Raw genomic sequence first — 19,295 nt, 5'->3', positions numbered from 1 at the left:
TTACCAGAAAATGGAGACTCTTCTCACACAGAGACTCGTGCCATTGAGTCCCCAGACTTTCTGATTTTGCAGTGCCTGTTGGGCAACTGGGGTCACTGTTTTCAGGGATCCGAGTTCTGTGGTGTGAACTCACAGATGATTTTTCTGTACCTCTGACTGTCCTGCAGTAGCCCAGTGCTATGAACATTAAAACTGAAGACACTGGCTGCCTCCTTGCTTAAATATCCAGGTCAAATTCTGTCACAGCCAACTCTGGCTTGGAGGTCACGCTTGATTCTCATTTGATCAGGTTGTCTAAAAGAACCCGGCCATGAGGTGGTTATTGTTATGGTACTCATTGGAATGGGATTTGACCTATATAAGGGAAAGAACTAGGACAGAAATAGCTCTTCAGCCCATCACAGACCTGGAGAAATCCAGTATAAGCAGCTGCAGAATCACAGAGTTGGAAGGGACTCAAGGTGACTTAGGTGTTATTGGCATCTGCCTCCAGGCAGATATATGCCTGTCTGGAAATTTAATATAAATTCTAGAAGTCATTATTTTAACAATACATAAGAATCTGCCCATCCTGAATAGTATAGTTCCCTCCAGGGCAGTGATACTGCCTAGCCTCAGGCAAAATATCTTTGAACCTCCTAGTCTACACTAGACCTCAGAACCTATAGCATATTCTTTTGAATATACTTAGAGGGAGGAAATGGTTGTCTTTGGAGGCTATTTCGCATTTTCTACAAACCAAGTGCTGTATCCAGTTGGTCCAGCAGAATGATAACATTTTTGATTGAAAATGAATTTCAATGCAGCTGTGAAATGATGAGGTGACATTTTTATTTGGCTCATAACTAGTTCAAAGGAGATTTACCAGCACTTGCAAAAGTAACAAGTACATATTCTCCCAGATGGCTAATTTGTGGGTCTGTGAGCTCTGGTTAGCTGTACAATTCCTCATTCTACTTGGTGAACTACTTGAGGTCAAGGAGTGCGCCTTGTCTCAAAATACCCATCTACCGCAAGGGCAGGTGCATGCCAGGGGCTATTTATATAATTAAACAAAATTTATATTTATAGCATTAATTATATCCTATAATTAGAGTTAATTATATTAGAATTATTTATATATTATATTTAACTTATATGTATAGAATTTAACAATAATGGCATCAGTTTACAGTCGGGTCATGAACTCTTTGTCCGTTTCGATATTTTCACCAAATATGAACCCTGTGATCACTTCTTACCTTGAGGCTAATTGCCCAGCATGTGGCAACAAGGCAGCAGTCTGTGTGGATATGACACTGCTCTGGGAGAGAATTCAGCTTCTGCGTTGAGCTGGATGGCTGACTTTGGGAAAAGTGCACCAGCCTGTGTCCCCATCTTTAAATAAAGAGGTTGAACTTGATGCTGGGAAAAGGCCAATCTGAGAAACAAAATATCAAGGAGCTACTTGGCCCCTGACTCTGTGCATGTTGTGGGCTATTTTCTTAAGGTCTTAGTGTTGATCCAGACTCTTGTGTTTGCAGGAGACAGAAACCCGGCTCAAACCTCAGCCAAGGCAAGGGTCTATCAAACTCCAGAAATAGCCCGAGTCAGGGATTCAAACCCTTTCCAGACACCCTTCCTCCAACTTGCAACAGAACCCAGCACATCCCGGGTCTATACGACTCCTCATGTTGCCTGCTGTGGTCTGTTGATAGGTTTATCTTCCCCAAGAGACTGGGGGCTCCTCAAAGGCCCCAACTGCCTTGATTGGTTTTGTGTTACTTTAATTACTAGATTATTTATTTATTAGTGATTGACAGCCTACTGTGTATTAGGTTCTGGAAGGTCAGAAGAGAAGGAACCCAAGATCACTGTTCTCAACATGACCAAGGTCAAGTGGGAAACGTATGATAAACAGGCACTTGGAGTATAGTGAGGTGGTGTGAGTCCTCCACGGATGTCCACACTGCTCCATAGGAGCACAGGGCACACAGGGGAGGCTCCTTCCTAAGCGAGGACAGGGGTGGGGAGGGCCAGGGAGAATTTCCGGGAGGTAGAAAGGGCCTATCCCGGGTCTGTGCTGGGTTCTGTTGCATAGGCTTGAACGTGGATGTACAGTCTAGAGGGAGGGGACATTCTTCAGGGATCCCTGAAAGCACAGTGTAATCACAGGCTTATGTTTGAGTGGGACAGATAAGGCAGACATACACAAATTATTGAAAAATTGGACAGTTTCCAATGAAGTACTAATTTTATTTTTGCACAAGGAGTATAGAAAAAAATGAGATTATCATGGAGTTAGAGTCATCCTTCAGGACTGCTGGGTCTGGAAGATCCCCTGGAGAAGGACTCCTGGGCCTCCCTGGTGGCTCAGACAGTAAAGAATCTGCCTGGAATGTGGGAGACCTGGTTGGGAAGATCCCCTTGAGGGAGGCATGGCAACCCACTCCAATATTCTTGCCTGGATAATCCCTATGGACAGAGAAGCCTGGCAGGCTACAGTCCGTGGGCTCACAGAGTCAGACATGACTGAGCGACTAACACTTACACTTTCAGGACACGTGGGCACTGCGTCACTTCGTGGTGAGTTGACGGTGCTAAATCTGAAAGCAGAGAGGCTGGGTTTCAGCCTCTCTTTGCCAGCTGTGAGTTTAGTGGTAATACCTCAAATCTCTAATTTCTATATCACAAAGTGAAAATGCTAAGATTCATCTCTCAGAGGATAAAATAAGACACACAAATGAAAGTACTTCATAAACCATAAAGCACAGTACAAACTTGCTATTCTTTAAATCTGTTTTTTGTTACAACAGAGAGTTCTTAATTGACAAGAATATTTGGAAATATGAAAAATGAATAAATACACTTACATGGAAAGATACAATATTCACATTGAGAGTTATGTTAATTTTACTTGCTGGCTAAACATTGTGGTTAATGCCTTTGAAAAATGAATCACATGTTAATGAGTTGACTGACATTTCCTACATTTCTGACTCTGAGGATAGGGCAGACTGACTCAGCTGGCCATGTGATAGAGTAGGAATTAAGTCATTTGGATGTAGTGATTGTAAAGTGTTCTCTCTACCAAGTGAGCTATATTCCTGTAGACAGAAGGTTTACCTAGGGACCCCTTCTAACTGTATTTCTCTAAGAGATGAAACCTTCCCTTCGGTGCCTCTGTTTCCTCCTCTTTCAATCACCAAAAATAATGATGGCATTTTAAGAAGTTACACTCATCTAGAAGATCTGAAAGAGCGTGATCCATTATATTCTGGGTGAATCTATCTTACGGTGTGAAGGCAGGGAAGTACAGCCAGTAGGTACAGAACAGATTCCACTGAAGGAATCTGCACTTGGAGTCTTTGAGTATATGTCAGAGACTGGGATGAAACACTAAATTTTAGTTGTCCAGCGGTTTAGGCATAACTCTCTCTCCGTGAGTCGCTTAGTTGTGTCCGAATCTTTGCACCTCCATGGACTGTGGCCCGCCCGGCTCCTCTGTCCATGGGATTCTCTAGGCAAGAATACTAGAGTGGTTTGCCATTTCCTTTTCCAGGGGATCTTCCTGACCCAGCGATCGAACCAGGGTCTCCTGCATTGCAGGCAGATTCTTTACCAAATCTTTCACTCCATGTGCTCCTTCAGTTTTCGAGAGCTCTTAGCCACCACAGCATGGAAAGAAACCCCTGCCTTGTGTCCCCAAGTTCACCACCAAGGCCAACCCTGATCTGATGATTGTAGGAGAGAGTAATTCTAATGCTCCTTCATGTTTCTGTGAGGGTGGCCCTGAAAATTGGAACGAGACATTAGAAACTGTCACTTCAGTGATGAACCCAGAGGCCATGAAAGAAAAGGCTCGTCACTCCCAGGCATAAGGTCAAAGCCGTGGCCAGCGGGTAGTTTTCTTTCTCCACCTTCTGTTCACCTTCTAACCTCGCCTTTCTAAAACTTGGACTTTCCTGGTGGTTCAGATGGTAAAGCGTCTGCCTATAATGTGGGAGACCCAGGTTCAATCCCTGGATTGGGAAGATCCTCTGGAGAAGGAAATGGCAACCCACTCCAGTACTGTTGCCTGGAAAATCCCATGGATGGAGGAGCGTGGTAGGCAACAGTCCGTAGGGCCGCAAAGAGTCGGACACGACTGAACGACTTGACTTTCTTTCTTCCTTTCTAAAACTACATAAGGAAAGAGTACGTGGCTCCTTTTTGGAATACTAGACCTATGAGATAGGATTACAAGCTCCACAAAATAAAAGGGTATTCTAAGGTCAAATCAGTTTGAGAAATTCTGAGTATGTCCCCAATGAAGATACAGAATATATATGCCTGTATCTAAGGCTGCAACAAAATATTGAACTCAGCTTTCCCAAAGTTATTTGACTGTAGAACTGTTTTATTTAGTAATATTCATTAGCATCTTTTATACTTCTTGTTCCTCTTTAGTGCAGTTTGGAAAATGCTATTCTCAGAGAAGCTTCAGTGAATCTTCCAGTTAAAGGCTGAAGTCTATGTCTTAGATTGGAGAAAAGTTGACTAGAGCTTAGATACAACTTTGTCAATAGGGAATACTTGCTACCATTCCAAAGATTCTTTTCAACAGTGGTTTGCAGGGAGGGGAGCTAAAACCAGCGATTGGCATTCTAGTCCCTTCATCCAGTAAAACTTATTTCCAAGATTAATTCAGAAAAAAAATTTTTCTTCTTTTTTGTTAGACTGGATAGATCTCGTGGAAGATCCCTTGAAAATATTGAGATTGACTTTCTTCCCTCCCCTCTGCCCTTCTGTCTTTTTTTTTTTTTTTGTAGAGAATATGAATGGGTTTGATTTATAACTATTATGGCTAGTGTTTGATGGAACCCTATGGAAACCTATTTGGCAAGGGAAAGAGTAATAACTAGTAGTTTTAGTTATAATCACAGAAAAATCCTTTTCTATCCTTCAGTCTTTCCATTGTTCTCTGATCATAAGCCATATCTTTAATGAAACCTTTGTACTAAGTGCTAAGGTTGTGTTTTCTCTCCATAGGCTCCCCAAAGTATCTTTTCTTTCTATCGACAAAACAGGAAGATAATGGAAATGGGATCAACTCCATTCATCATGTGCTTCATTTTATTCCTCTTCTCTGCTTTCATTGATTGACTTTCTCCTCCTATCACTGCTTTCCCTGCACGGGTTCAAAATTTATTTAGTTTATAGGATATCATTTCACCTCTGCTTTGTAACTGACCTTAGTCCATTCATATATGTATTTTCTCTGCCAACTAGAATTTAAAGTTTATTGAAGGTAGGTACAATACGTTTATATCTTTCACAATATCTTCAGAGTCTCATATGTAGTGCTCTGTACATCTGAACTGATTTAAAAATACTTTACGTGAAGCTGAATTTGAGTGAGGATAGCAGCTCCTCTTTTGCGCTTACTATCTCTGTGTCTAGAACATAAACGGAGCCCACGTGCATGCTAAGTCACTTTAGTCATTTCTGATTCTTTGCTACCCTATGTACTATGGCCCGCCAGGCTCCTCTGTCCATTGGGTTTTTCAAGCAAGAATACTGGAGTGGGTTGCTGTTTCCTTCTCCAGGGGATCTTCCTGGCCCAGGGATTGAACCCACATCTCCTGCATTGGCAGGCAGATTCTTTACTACTGAGTCACTTGGGAAGTCCCTGTTCTCTCTTAAATGGCACCAAAGTCTTCTGAAGAAAGGGCTTTTTTTATGAGGGTGGGTAGAGGTCGTGAACATCTAGATTAAAAAGAATTTACATTCTGAAAGTGTGGTGAGCTGGAGATATCTTTTATTGAACATAGCCATTTTGTGATTTGATTTCCCCAGGATATGAATCAGAGAGAAAAAACTGTAGTCTTGTCCCAAAAAAAGACAGGGAGGGCAGCAAAGGATTTTTCACTGGTAAGGCAGTTTATACACTTGTCCTTTTTGTAGTGAGTCACGGTCTGTGATACATTTCATAGCGATGTCTATGAGTTTCCAAATCTGGAAGAAGACAGATCAGCCAAATAAGGGAGATGGAAGAAAACAGACTGTTAATCCACCTAGTTACCATTCACAGAGCATTAGAAGTGGAACTCCAAAAAAAAAAAAAAAAAACCAAAAAACAGAAAAGGCTATTCCAGCACCCCACTTTTAGTCACATCTTTAAACCCATTGAGAAAGAATTAGCTAACCACTTCCAAAATATCTTAAGCAGAGCAGCAAAGAAATTCAATAGCTAGCTCCAGGGTTCCAGAAAAGTTCTCTCTTCCTAATCTCTTCTCTAAAACCTCCCCTCCTTGTTTTCTCCCCTCTTTTTTTGCTATAGTTCGAAGCTAACTCTTCTTTTTCATCTTTCATATTGTCTAGCCGATGTTCATCTTAAAATGAGATTATAAACGTTTTTGAAGGTAATTATCACTTAACCCCTTAGTGTTTTTATTTTTCTATTTAAGCAATTTCAACTCATTTTAAAAAATTGTCTTACATCTAATTTTTTCCCTCCTTTGTGTCATTTTGGGTTACTGTTCTGAGGGTGTTCCTCAGATATTCTAATACTAGAATTAAAAGTGCCAACACTTTGTTATATCTGCTTGGGTACCCCCAGGACCTAGTGCCACTCAGAGTATATCACAACTGCTGAATAAATATTGAATGAATGCATAAATATGGCCTCATATTTGTGTAGCTTCTAATATTCTATGGAAAGCTTTAAGTTCTTCAAAGATTATCTGAGGTTCTCTTATTTTCATTCCCATCCCCCCCCCCCACACACACACACACACAAATCTTCCTTTTAGTTATAAAGCCAGTCAGAGGTAAAATGGAGACCTGAACTTAGGTCTCCAAGTCTCAGTCCCATGAGTTTCTTGAGTTGACCTGAACATTTTTTAAAGCAGGGCTGGTAGTGTTTTGAAAAATATAGACCCCCAAACTCAACCTTATCCTGAGATAATGAAGCACGTAATGGAGGGAGAATATACCACTTCTAAACCATCACTTCATGGGAAATAGATGGGGAAACAGTGGAAACAGTGTCAGACTTTATCTTTTGGGGCTCCAAAATCACTGCAGATGGTGACTGCAGCCATGAAATTAAAAGACGCTTACTCCTTGGAAGGAAAGCTATGATCAACCTAGATAAGCATATTCAAAAGCAGAGACATTACTTTGCCAACAAAGGTCCATCTAGTCAAGGCTATGGTTTTTCCAGTAGTCATGTATGGATGTGAGAGTTGGACTGTGAAGAAGGCTGAGCGCCAAAGAATTGATGCTTTTGAACTGTGGTGTTGGAGAAGACTCTTGAGAATCCCTTGGACTGCAAGGAGATCCAACCAGTCCATTCTGAAGGAGATCAGCCCTGGGATTTCTTTGGAAGGAATGATGCTAAAGCTGAAGCTCCAGTACTTCAGCCACCTCATTCAAAGAGTTGACTCATTGGAAAAGACTCTGATGCTGGGAGGGATTGGGGGCAGGAGGAGAAGGGGACGACAGAGGATGAGATGGCTGGATGGCATCACTGACTCGATGGACATGAGTCTGAGTGAACTCCGGGAGTTGGTGATGGACAGGGAGGCCTGGCATGCTGCGACTCATGGGGTCGCAAAGAGTTGGACATGACTGAGCAACTGAACTGAACTGAACTGAACATGGCTTTGTTTGAAGGTGTATCTGAGCATCATGTTATTTTTTCATTGTAAAATGTGATTTCTTCATAGATAGCTTTCCATCTTCTCTGACCCAGAACTCCAATTCCCACTGCCTTTCTGCAAGCTTATCATTTTTTTTCCAACATAGTATGTCCCTATTTTGTTCTGGGCATGAACTATTAATGGGACAGGACAGGGGACTTTTAAATCCTTCATCAAGAGGTACATGGTGCCTTGGTTGAATGGTGTGTGGTTGCTTAAGGGTGTTGGGACACCTCATGATTCAGTCCCTTGCTGGTCCAAGATTTCTCTAGTGTTGACATAAACCGTCTTTACCATTCCATTCACTTTGCTAGAACATACAAAGTGAAAGTTGCTCAGTCGTGTCCCACTCTTTGCAACCCCATTGACTATACAGTGCATAGAATTCTCCAGGCCAGAATACTGGAGTGGGTAGCCATTCCCTTCTCCAGGGGATCTTCCCAGCCCAAGGATTGAACCCAGGTCTCCTACATTGCAGGCGGATTCTTTACCAGCTGAGCCACCAGGGAAGCCCAGAACTTACAAAGGTGGGTATTAAATGATCAAAGAGACAGGGTTTCTTGAATTGAACTCTTTAATGGCAGGGACTATGTCAGAAATTTTTATATTGCCTTCCCCTTATCCATGGTCTGGCACAGAGCAAGTACTTAACATGCATTTCTTATATTTAATTGGCATCCGTAAGAAAATCCAGACATCTAAGACTTGGTCTTGACTTTGTCCAAAATAGTGTGCCCTTGGATAGGTCACTGAGCTTTGTTATGTCATCCAGAAAAATGGGATATGTATCTACTTTTAAAGAACTAATGAGAATGTGAGAGTTACAGGAACTTGGACTTTACAGAATATTGGTTTTGGATTTCACAGACCAGGCAGGGTTCTATTTTTTAAATAAATACTTTACGAACTGGTGGTCTCTATGTCATAATCCTCTATCAAGCAAATGATCAAAGCAAAAGGACTCTTGGTGACCTACTTGTGGATTAATATTTGTAATTAGTATGTCATTTTTGACAAATTTATCCAACCCTCAGTATCTATTTTTTCCTTTAATTCACATTCCATTGCGGTCGTCTTTATTGTTGAAATGGAATTGTCAGCTTGAAGCTAATTTGAAAAATGGTTTGCTGCAATCTGGGTTCATAAATCGTAACAGGAAGAGCTAAGAGCCAAGTAGCTCAGAGCGTTGTGAAATCATTAAATTAGGCTCCTGGAATATGTGAGTATTCTACTTTCTCGTTAATCTGAAGCAGAATGCCCAGAAAGAGTATTTCATAAATGTTAGTGTTGGGTGCTGGATGACCTAGGAGTGTGTTACATTTATCAGTGAGGGAAATCTGTACTCTAATGTTGACTTGTTTTTTTAAAAAATATCTTTGTAAACTTGAAAGTGAACAGTTGTGATGTCTCTCATTTTGTTTCCTCCATGTTTCTTAAACCACAGCTTCCCATAAATGTCTAAAGTAGACATTATAATTATCTGGAGGAGTTGTTAATTCACAGGTAGTTGGGCACTGTCATCAAAGTTTGTGACAGAGTAGATTTGAGATGGGATGGGTCTCAAGAATTTGCGATTCTAACAAGTTTCCTGGTGTTGCTAATGCTGCAGGTCCAAGGACCTCACGCTGAACTTGCTGTGTTTCCTGATCTCCCTTATGATTCTCAAGGGTGGTATAAACAAATACTCATGCATTGCTCCTCTTTATTGAGACTGCTTTAATAAAATGGAACTAGATAGCTATCAATGGCACAAACCCTAGGTGGACATCCATGGGTCAGAGTGTCTGAATAGAACTATGGTTAATTTATAGCCAGATTTTTTTTTTTTTTAAGTTAAACTTCGAGTTCCTTCATGGCTTTTTAGAACACACTGTTGTGGTCTTTTCCAAATTCCTTCTTGAGTCCTCTGAAAATAGATTACCTGAATCTTTAAAAGCAAAAGAGGGAAGACACGTCTCCATTTTTTTTCCCAGGTTGTCATTTTTAGTTCCATACTCTCTTTCCCAGAAAATGGACCAGGTACGTGGACAACAATTCTCTATCAAGCTATTTTAAGCTGAGCACTTATTTCCTATAGACATGATGTTATCAATTCAGGATTTCTTTTTGTTACTGGAAGCCTATTTCATCCAATGCATTTCAATTCAATATGATACCCACTGAGTGACTACATACGCCGGCACTATTTTCAATCAGATGTTTAGGAAAAGACATGACCTAGATCTGCTCAAATTCCTGCCCTTGCAGAGACTACATTCTAGCTGAGGCTGACAGTGAACTTAATACATAAAGCAATATATTAAGTTCCTGGTCGTAGATGCTGTGGAAGGGAGGAAAATAAAGCAGGGTAGTGAGATTCAGGACTTCAGGGACTGGCCCCAGAGGGTTGCATGTGCACTTGCATTTTTAAATAGAGGGGCCGAGTAAGCAAAGACCTGAGACAGATAGGACTATAAGCATGTATTAAGGAAGAGTGTCCTAGGCAGAAAGAATAGCCTGTGTGAAGGCCAAGGGGCAGGAGCAGGTCTGGCATATTTAAGGAAAAGCAAAGAGAGCAGTAAGGCTGAGGTCAAATGTGTGAAGGGGAAATAATGGTAGATAGGAGAGGTGGCATTGAGGTAAGGTCAAGACCATAGGTCACTAAAAAAGATGTTGCCTTTAATCTGAGTGAAATAAGAGTCACTGCAAAATGTTGACTTTCAAAAAAAGACCTAATCAGATGTTGTGTTTAGAACATAGTGAGTAGGACTAGGAAGGAGCTAAGAGGCCAATTACAAGGTTATGCAGTAAATAAACCAAGAGATGATCTGGCTTGGGCCATGGGTTTATTGATCACTAGAGATGGTGAGAAGCAGTTCAGTTCTGTATGTATTTTGAAACTGAAGTTCAGTAGGATTTCATGATAGGTTGGCTGGAGAATGTCAAAGGAAAAGAAATCAAGGTTTTGACCTGAGAAGCTACAAAGGTGAAATTGCTGTCAGTTGAGAGGTAAAAGGCTACAGGAAGATCAAGTTTGTGGGGAATGTTGGGATCTTGAATTGGGCATACCGAGTTTGAAATGACTATTAGATACCTGATGGGAGATGTCAAGGTGGTTGTTGCTTATGCACATGCGGGGCTTATGAGAGTATATGGCATGTGTTTGGGTTAACGATGGGGTCACCAGTATAATGGCATTGAAAGTTGTGAGGCTGAATGAGATTGTCAAGTGAAGGAGAGATTGAGAATGAGCGACAATCCAAGCAGAGAAACTGGGAGTGGATGGTGTCCTAAAAAGCCAAGAGAAGGAAATGTATCAGTTAGAGGGGAGTGAAAATGGAGTTAAATGCTGCAGATAGGTCAAATGAGATGAAAACTCCAAACTTACTGTTGAGGTTCACAACTGAAGAACTGTAACAAGGACATGCTTGGTGGAGCAGTGATGGTTAAAGTCTAGTCTAAGTAGCATAGGGGAGAATGGTAGAAGAAGAGTTGGGACGGTGAAGAAAGACAACTTTTGAAGCTCCTGCCAAAGAAAGCAGGGAAATGGGTGGGAAGCAGGTGAGGAAGGTGGGGTCCAGCTAAGGGTGTGTTGGTGGTGCTGGTGTTTGTGTTTGTGGGGGATTGGGAGAATCACCAATATGGTTGTGTGCTGCTGAAAATGATCCAGTAAAGAGGGACAGATGAATGTTTTAGGCAAGATAGAAGGGGTTCCTTAAGCAATTTCATTGGGTTGGCAAGCAGTGATAATATCTAAGATCCAGGTAGAAGATTTGGCATCCAGGAAAGCAGGTATTTTCATCAGTGGTAACAGGCATGTTTAGGGGGAGCAGTGCTGATGGGGTGGCCAGTGTGGTATTGAGACTGGGTAAAATCCCTTTTGATTGTTTCAGTTTTCTCCATAAAGGAAGAGCCAACATTATCTCATAAAATACCAAAAAAGAATCCAAAAGAAAATAAAGCCCACATATACGCTTCCACACATATTTGTTCAGAAAATAAAGCAAAGCCAAACACAATATGAAAAGTATGCTATAAATGTTTCTTTTGGGGGCTTTTTCTAAATGAACTGAATTGACTGAGGTTTTTGAATAGAGACGTAATATCTTTTCATGTAGGGACTCTTCTTCTCCTGGAGACTGCCTCTGTCTGAAGCGTAGGCATTCTTTGTTGCTCTGCTAACCTTCACATTGATTTAAAATTAGGGCTATTTGTATAGAAGTTTTTATTTGCCAGTTCAGTGTGCATGAATATCTGTAACATTTTTTTCAGATGGTGTATGGCGGTAGGAAATTTCCATGAGACTTCTTTCGCAATGATCTCTTGCTCTCCATATCAACAGTATGGATGATCTCTACCATCTTATCAGTGTGGTCCATTTTACATTTTGTAGATATTGGCTGCAGTTCTTTTTGTTTGTTAATTTTTATTAGAGTATATCTGCTTTACAATGTTGTGTTAGTTTCCACTGTATAGCAAAGTGAATCAGCTATATGTTTATATATATATCCCCTCTTTTTTGAAATTTCTTCCCATTTAGGTCAACTCTACCACATTGAATAGAGTTCCCTGTGCTATATAGTAGGTTCTCATTAGTTATCTGTTTTATGCATAGTATCAATAAATGTATATATCCCAGTCCCCTAATTGACTGTTCTTAATTAGCTGTGGCTTTTCTTCTTTTTCCAGGGGGAGGTCAGGAAGAGGATGACAAAATATTATTGTAGCCTAACATTATTAAGAACAAATGTTTAGCAATGGAACCATATAGGGGTCAAGTGATCAAGAAACAACCCTTTAGCTCTTATGTCCCAGGCGCTGTGTGTGCTTAGTTGCTCAGTTGTGTGCAACTCTTTGCGGTCTCCTGGGCTACAGCCTGCCAGGCTCCTCTGCCATGGGAATTCTTCAGGCAAGAATACTGCAGTGGGTTGCCATGCCCTTCTCCAGGGTATCTTTTGACCCAGGGATTGAACCTGGGTCTACCTCATTGTGGACGGATTCTTTACCATTTGAGCCCCCAGGGAAGCCCACAGGCACTATCGGCAGCATCTAACGTATACTTTTTATTTGGTCCTTATGATAGACCTGTACCATAAGGTATATTACCCAACTGTGAGGATGAACGAATTGAGGAGAAATGACTCAGTGCTATCACAGGAAAACTCCCTGTAAAATTTTAAGTAAATTGAAAGACTGACCCCACCTACTAAGCTGCTCACAAAAGAGCAAAATCCACCAAAATCACAGTGTGGTTTGATTCCTAAGTTCCCAGTCTTACTATATAAGTTATTGCACAGTTCATCTAAACCCAACTGAAATCCAGGTGCCTATTGCTAGCTAGATCAGAATCAAGGAGGCAGCTTGCTTTGCTATCTCATGGTATTCAGTTGGAAGCATACACACTTCCAAACATGTATGTAAAAATGATTCTTAAAAAAGTACTTCCCTTGGTGGTCCAGGGTTAAAATTCGGTGCTTCCCAGGGGGGCCCAAGTTCTATCCACTATCCAAGAAGTTCTGCAAGCATAGGTATGGTCAAAAAAAAAAAAAAGGAGTGGTTTATGCTCTGTTATTAATTTCTTTTTAATTGCTCAGTCATGTCTGACTCTTTGCCACCCCATGGACTATACAGTCCATGGAATTCTCCAGGCCAGAATACTAGAGTAGGTAGCCTATCCCTTCTCCAGCAGATCTTCCTGACACAGGAATCGAACCAGGGTCTCCTGCATTGCAGCTGGATGCTTTACCAACTGAGCCATCAGGGAAATTAAAATTATTAAACGGTTAAAGACAAAAGGAAAATCTCACCTTCTGTCCCCTGAGGGAAAAAGCTCCTCCCATTCCTGAAAGCTTGGACATGGCTGCATTTCATACTCAAACTAGTATCGGTCTGGTTGATGAAAAAGAGAACATTCCCTTTCTCTTCCGAGAGGAATACTGAAATTGAAAGAATGAGAAACCCCTAAAGAATATCCAACTAAGTTTAAAATTTTTTCTATTCAGAACAAAAGAAAATCTGGTAGAACAATAAATTCCTTTGTTCAAGAGGAACCAAATGGTGGTATCTTGGTTTTAAAACAAAGAATTCTTCATGGTAATTGTTGATTAACATTGAGCAGCTCTATTTGTTAAGGAAGGAGGAATAGTTTTGCTGGCAGAGTAACTTAAAAAATTATGTTCATGAATATTATGTAAATTCAGTAAATTCATTCAATAATGAATATGTGAAATACAATATTTTACACCTGAGTGAAAAGTGAAAGTGTTAGTCACTCAGCTGTGACCAGCTCTTTGTGATGCTGTGGACTGTAGCCCACCAGGTTCCTCTGTCCATGGAATTCTCCAGGCAAGAATACTGGATTGGGTTTCCATATCCTTCTCCAGGGGATCTTCCTGACTCAGGAATCCAACCTGGGTCTCCTACATTACAGGCATATTCTTTACCATCTGAGCCACCAGAGTTTAATCCAAAACAAAAAAGTAATCAACACCAACATTTTGTGGGGTAGGGGGGATGTTAGTAAAGAAATGTCAAATCTCTAGGTATTAAACCTTCTAATTTTTTTTTTGTTTATTCTTAAGATTTGAAGTTATAAACTCTCTACTCAGTCTATACTGGGGCACCTGAAATAGGAAAAATGATACCAGGACATCAAAATGTTTTTGTTTTGTTTTCCTTTCTATAACTTGGTGGGGGATGAGAAGCTCTCATTTGAGAAGGGACAGGAAAACTTCTGGGTTTTCATTCGGAGTTTAGTATGAGAATACCTACATGAAAATATATGCAGGATGCTTATTTTTCAGTGGGCAAAACTAAATCACTTGTCCTTGTCCACAAAGATCACGTTAGAGAAACTTAAACTAGTTTTTGCATAGAAGTTAGTGGCTAAGAGGGTATGCAAAGATAGAAATGAATTACTAAGAGGAATCATGATTTTCTTTTTCCTCAAAGAATTTAAAATTCTGTTTAGCCTCCAAATTGGATAACCTAGGTACCCTTCTATCTTGGTACATCATTTTATAATGGAGACAGGATTCAGCAGGAATGAGTCTCACAGGTCCAGAGGATCCTGCTAAAGTCTTTCCTCCTCCCCATCTCAAGACTTGTTTATATAGTGTGTATATATTTTATATTACAAATGAAACTTGATTTCACTTTTTTGACAATTTCTCATTGCCTAGTGGCCAGCTCACTTGTTCCTTTTGGCTGATTGCAGAAGGGCTAAAATCCCTCGAGAGAAGGAAAAAAAAAAGGGAAAAGGGCAGAGACTCAACCCAGTTTTCTCCAGCTTTAGTCCACTTCATTTTAGGAGTCTATGACTCATCCCTGAATTCTCCCCACCCACAAGCACCTTCCATCAAATCATAGCCCCCCAAATGTATTGTTGGACATTTTCTTTAGTAGTACCATCTTGTTGTGAGATTATAGGGAATGCCGATTTTATTAGAGTTTTTTCAACAAAATTGTTTAATTGTTGGTGCCCCTTGGCAAGTGCTATGTTATTCTCAACGCTTCACAGCATTCTACCAACACCCCATCCTTCTAACTTTCCTTTTTTCTTTTTTTGAATTCCTCCTTTTGTTTGGTTTAGAACAAGTCTTCCCTTTATTTCCCCTACAGACTTGTCTTTGGAAAAGACTCAGAAGAGCCCGTTAACTTGGCTTCCTCACTTCTGCTCATCATGTGAGTGCAATTTATATTTCTAACTATTATGCAAGTGCCATTAAACAGCGTTTTCCCCAGGTTTCTATGGAAGAACTGCTTGCTTGATCTTTGCGACGTTGGCACTCTTTTAGAATTAACCACGGAAAAACTTGATGACACTTCTGAGCTTCTTGTAAAATTTATCTTCAGGGTAATTTTATGGTGTGTGTTTCCCCCCTTGAAAGTTTTAAAGAGCTGGATTTCTGTCTCTTTGCAGTGCCTTCTAGCAGCTGTGTCTCATTTGCTTTGCAAGGGCATTGGAAGAAATTGCTATTTTGGAAGCTCCTTAACATATGGGAGAATTGTACAAAGCACTTTACAGTTTGCATAGTGCTTGCCCATTGTTTTACCCAGTCATTTCTCATAGAAGCCCAGGACATATTATTTACATTTCCAGAAAGAGAAATAGAGGTCCTGAATAAATAGCAGGAGCTTGGCAGGACAATTTATCTTACTGTGGAATTAATCAATAGATTAAATCTCTTCCTTCAGATCCTTTAATAACTATGACCAGAAAGCCTCATGTTTTTAGACCAGTGTACTCACTGTATATCTGAGGACTATGTGGTCCAGCTAGTTTTAGGTCTATCCTAACAAAGAGCTGTCTTATTGACTGGACATTGGGAGCTGTGCTGTTTAATGCTTTTATTAAAAGTGATATAGTGGATGCTAAAAGCACTTGTTCCAGGGTCACACTGCCTAGGTTTAAATACAAGCTCAAACCTTTATCAGCTGTGTGATATTGGATGAATCACCTGACCTTTCTCAGCCTCATTTTTCTTATCTGTAAAGTGGGAATATTAGTTGCTCCTTCTTGGGATTATTGTGAGGCTGGATTGATTGAATTCATGTAAAGCTCTAAGCATCGCACCTAGCACAGAGTCAGCCCTCATTCAGTATTCGCTATTACAGTGTTACAATTCAAAAACTGACTACCTGGTCATTTTTTTCCTAAGAGTCCTTAAAGTTGATTTGTTTCATGAAATTACACATATGACCCAATCAGGACTGGAGATAGCTGGGGATCTCAAGAGATAGTTGGTGGGATACACACTACTATATAATATAATTAGATATTATACTAATATTTCCTCCCCTCTTCTTAAGATCATCATAATTTCTCAGTCTCTCTGGCATTCTCTTTAAAACACAAAGCTATTATTATTTCTCCCAAATAATATGGGATTTTGACAAAAGACCCTATTTGCTAGTACCCACTATTTCACCCTAGCACTTTTGGAATGGTAGCACACAAGAAAGATGAAAGATGACACTGGTTTTCCTACAGTTCCAGGCGGAGGTAAGGGGTAGAGGAAGTAGCAGGATTTGCCTAGTGGTGAATGTTCTCTTGTTGGAATATAGACCGAGTCCCTCGTCTGCTTCCGGTTTGCTGGGCAAACTGGACAGAGCACTCTGCTTCTCTGTGCCTCAATTTCTGCAATTTGAAGAGGGGTTATAACATCCACAGGATGATCCACCAGTTTCCCACTTGCTGGGACCTTCCCATGGCAAGCGCCACATCTCACGAACTTCCTCAGCCCCAAGGAGACTGGGATGGTTGGTCACCCTGAACATCTTAGGGGGCTCACAATAAGGGCAGTGGGCATAAATGTGCTTTATCATTTCATGGACGAAGGAGTACAGGCAACCCAGTTCTTAACACCTAAGTTCCCAAAATAGTGCTAGGGGTTGTTGGAAGAAAAAAAATTGGAAATACAGTGTATCATTTCTTAAGTAAGAATATACTTTAATTCTTGGTACATTTTTTTTTAACAAACTGCTTAGAAATATATAATGTGACTGGCAAGTTCCACTAACGGATATGCCATTTTACATCATTCTTACATGTTTAAATATATGTAATTGAAAGTATACAAAGGCATATTCATGCAGAACAGTTAGGACAATTACTTTCAAGTCATGACAAAAATAATTTGCATTGGAAAGACCTCCTTTGAAACATTTTTACCGCCTGAAAAGTTCTGTTTTGCACCCAAGGCATATTGTTGAGAGGATTACCATTTACAATAAATGGATTAGTGATTTGTCTTCAAAGGAAAACAAGAGAGTCTGGGGAAGATGACATAACTGACCATCTATTTGCTATCCAAAAAAGAAATAAGACAACAAAGGATGATAGTCCATTAACTGAGGCAGCATCAGTGTTCAAAAGATGTGCAAAAATATTAAGCAAAGTGCACACTCAGGAATTAGAGTAGTTTCCCTGAATGATGCAAATGATTCATTTAGATTTCTTTGAATGGAACTTCAAAATGTACAAGTATGCATTTGCTTGGTAATTCAAACACTTTTATTTGTGTTTGACCTGGAGGCATCCAACCAGAATTTAAGCCAATGTAAGATCTATTAGTGAGGCTTCTTGTAGACATGAATAGCAACATAAATAATACAATATTATATATTAGTAAAAGCATAAAAACAAGTTCAGTCAAACTCAATTGCTTACTTTAAGAGAAAAAAGTAATATGTATCTTAGAAGTTAGACTTTTAAAACATAATGGCTTGTTTTCTGCTTGGCTTTTAAGTGGAACATGTAAGGAATTCCCTGGTGGTCCAGTGGTTAAGACTGTGCTTCCACTGTACAGGGCACAGGTTCCATCCCTGGTTGGGGAGCGAAGGTCCCTCATGCCATGTGGCATGGCCATAAAAAAGTGAACAAGCAAATAAATAAAATGGAACATATAAACCTCTATGAAAATGTTAAGATACTTGAAGACCCTGAACATGTCACAAAGTTTTTCTTTATCTACCCCAGAGGGCCTATGGCAGTCCTGGGTACATGTCAGATGCTTAGTAAAATCTTGTTAACTTATATTGAGTGTTCTGTGTATTAATAACATTAATTCAAAATAACATAATGAAACTGGAGTGAAAAGGGCATGGTCTGCCATTCCACATTCAACTTTTCCCCAAGGAATGAACTACTTTGCCTCTCAGAAGCAAAGAACTCATTCAAAAGCAGAGCTGAAGGCTGATGGAGTTATTGTTGTTTATATTTCCCTGGACAGAGGAGTAATTCTGTTGGCTTCAAAGGCCTTTTCTTCTACCTTCCATCACGACATGCTTGCGCAGGAAGAAGCCTTCATCCTATTCCTACATTTTACAAATGGAAACCAAGAGGAGGGAAAATTTGCCCCCCGGGTCACAGATTCAAACCTTCCCAAATATTTGTTAATCCTAATTTAATTTTTCCTAATTTCACCAAATCGAGCTGTAGGGAATTTTCTTGGCCCTTTAAATTTTTTATTTTAATTTTTATTTTGGCTATGCTGGGTCTTTGTTTCAGCGTGCGGGCTTTCTCTAGTTGCAGCTTGCAGGGGCTTCTCCTGTTGTGGAGAACAGGCTCCAGAGTGTGTAGGCTCAGTAGTTGCCCAGTGAGGGCTTATAGAATGTGGCATGTGGAATATGGAACATGGTGTGTGGAATCTTAGTTCCCTGACCAGGGATTGAACCTGAGTCCCCTGCATTGGAAGGTGGATTCTCAACCACTGGATCACCAGGGAGGTCCCTGGGCCCCTTGTAAGTCCAGGAGTCTCCCCTGCTCCTTGTGCCCTGCCTTACCATTCATTGTTATTCCAATGCCGATACTCCTACATCACTCCACTTCCTTCTGTCACTTTCCAGTGGCATTTTGTTAGCTTTCAGACAACACACTTGAACCTCCCCTTCAAGGTCTGAAGCTGAAGGAATTTTCTAGATTACCCAAAGCGCTATATAAATTTAAGGGCCGCTCCTGCATTTCTTCTTAAGTCCGTACCCTTGGAAACAGTGATGCCTAGCTCTGGGCTAGTACGGGTTACTCTCAGGCTTCGATAATGCAAGTCAAGACTCTGCTTTATGGTTAATTTAGCTGATGATGAGAGCAAGCTGAAACTTGTGAAGACAGACATAAGTTGGAACAAACCGAGGTCATAGCTTGAGCAGAAC

General features: G+C 40.5%; 1 long non-coding RNA gene across 2 annotated transcripts in view; it reads left to right on the top strand.

Annotated features, from left to right (window-relative positions):
- LOC138420786 (uncharacterized) overlaps nucleotides 1-19,295 on the top strand; it is a 291,089-nt gene that overhangs the window by 198,999 nt on the left and 72,795 nt on the right. Inside the window, exon 4 of one of the 2 annotated variants that reach the window (XR_011249314.1) lies at nucleotides 15,264-15,326. The exons of the other annotated variant lie outside the window; for it this stretch is intronic. This is a non-coding gene — a long non-coding RNA (uncharacterized lncRNA). The remainder of the gene's footprint in view (nucleotides 1-15,263; nucleotides 15,327-19,295) is intronic. 2 annotated transcript variants of the gene reach the window in all.

This window comes from Ovis canadensis, chromosome 15, assembly GCF_042477335.2.
Source record: "Ovis canadensis isolate MfBH-ARS-UI-01 breed Bighorn chromosome 15, ARS-UI_OviCan_v2, whole genome shotgun sequence".
Classification (NCBI taxonomy): Eukaryota; Metazoa; Chordata; class Mammalia; order Artiodactyla; family Bovidae; genus Ovis; species Ovis canadensis.
Note: the sequence above shows the minus strand (reverse complement) of the source record. Positions and strands in the feature narration are given on the sequence as shown.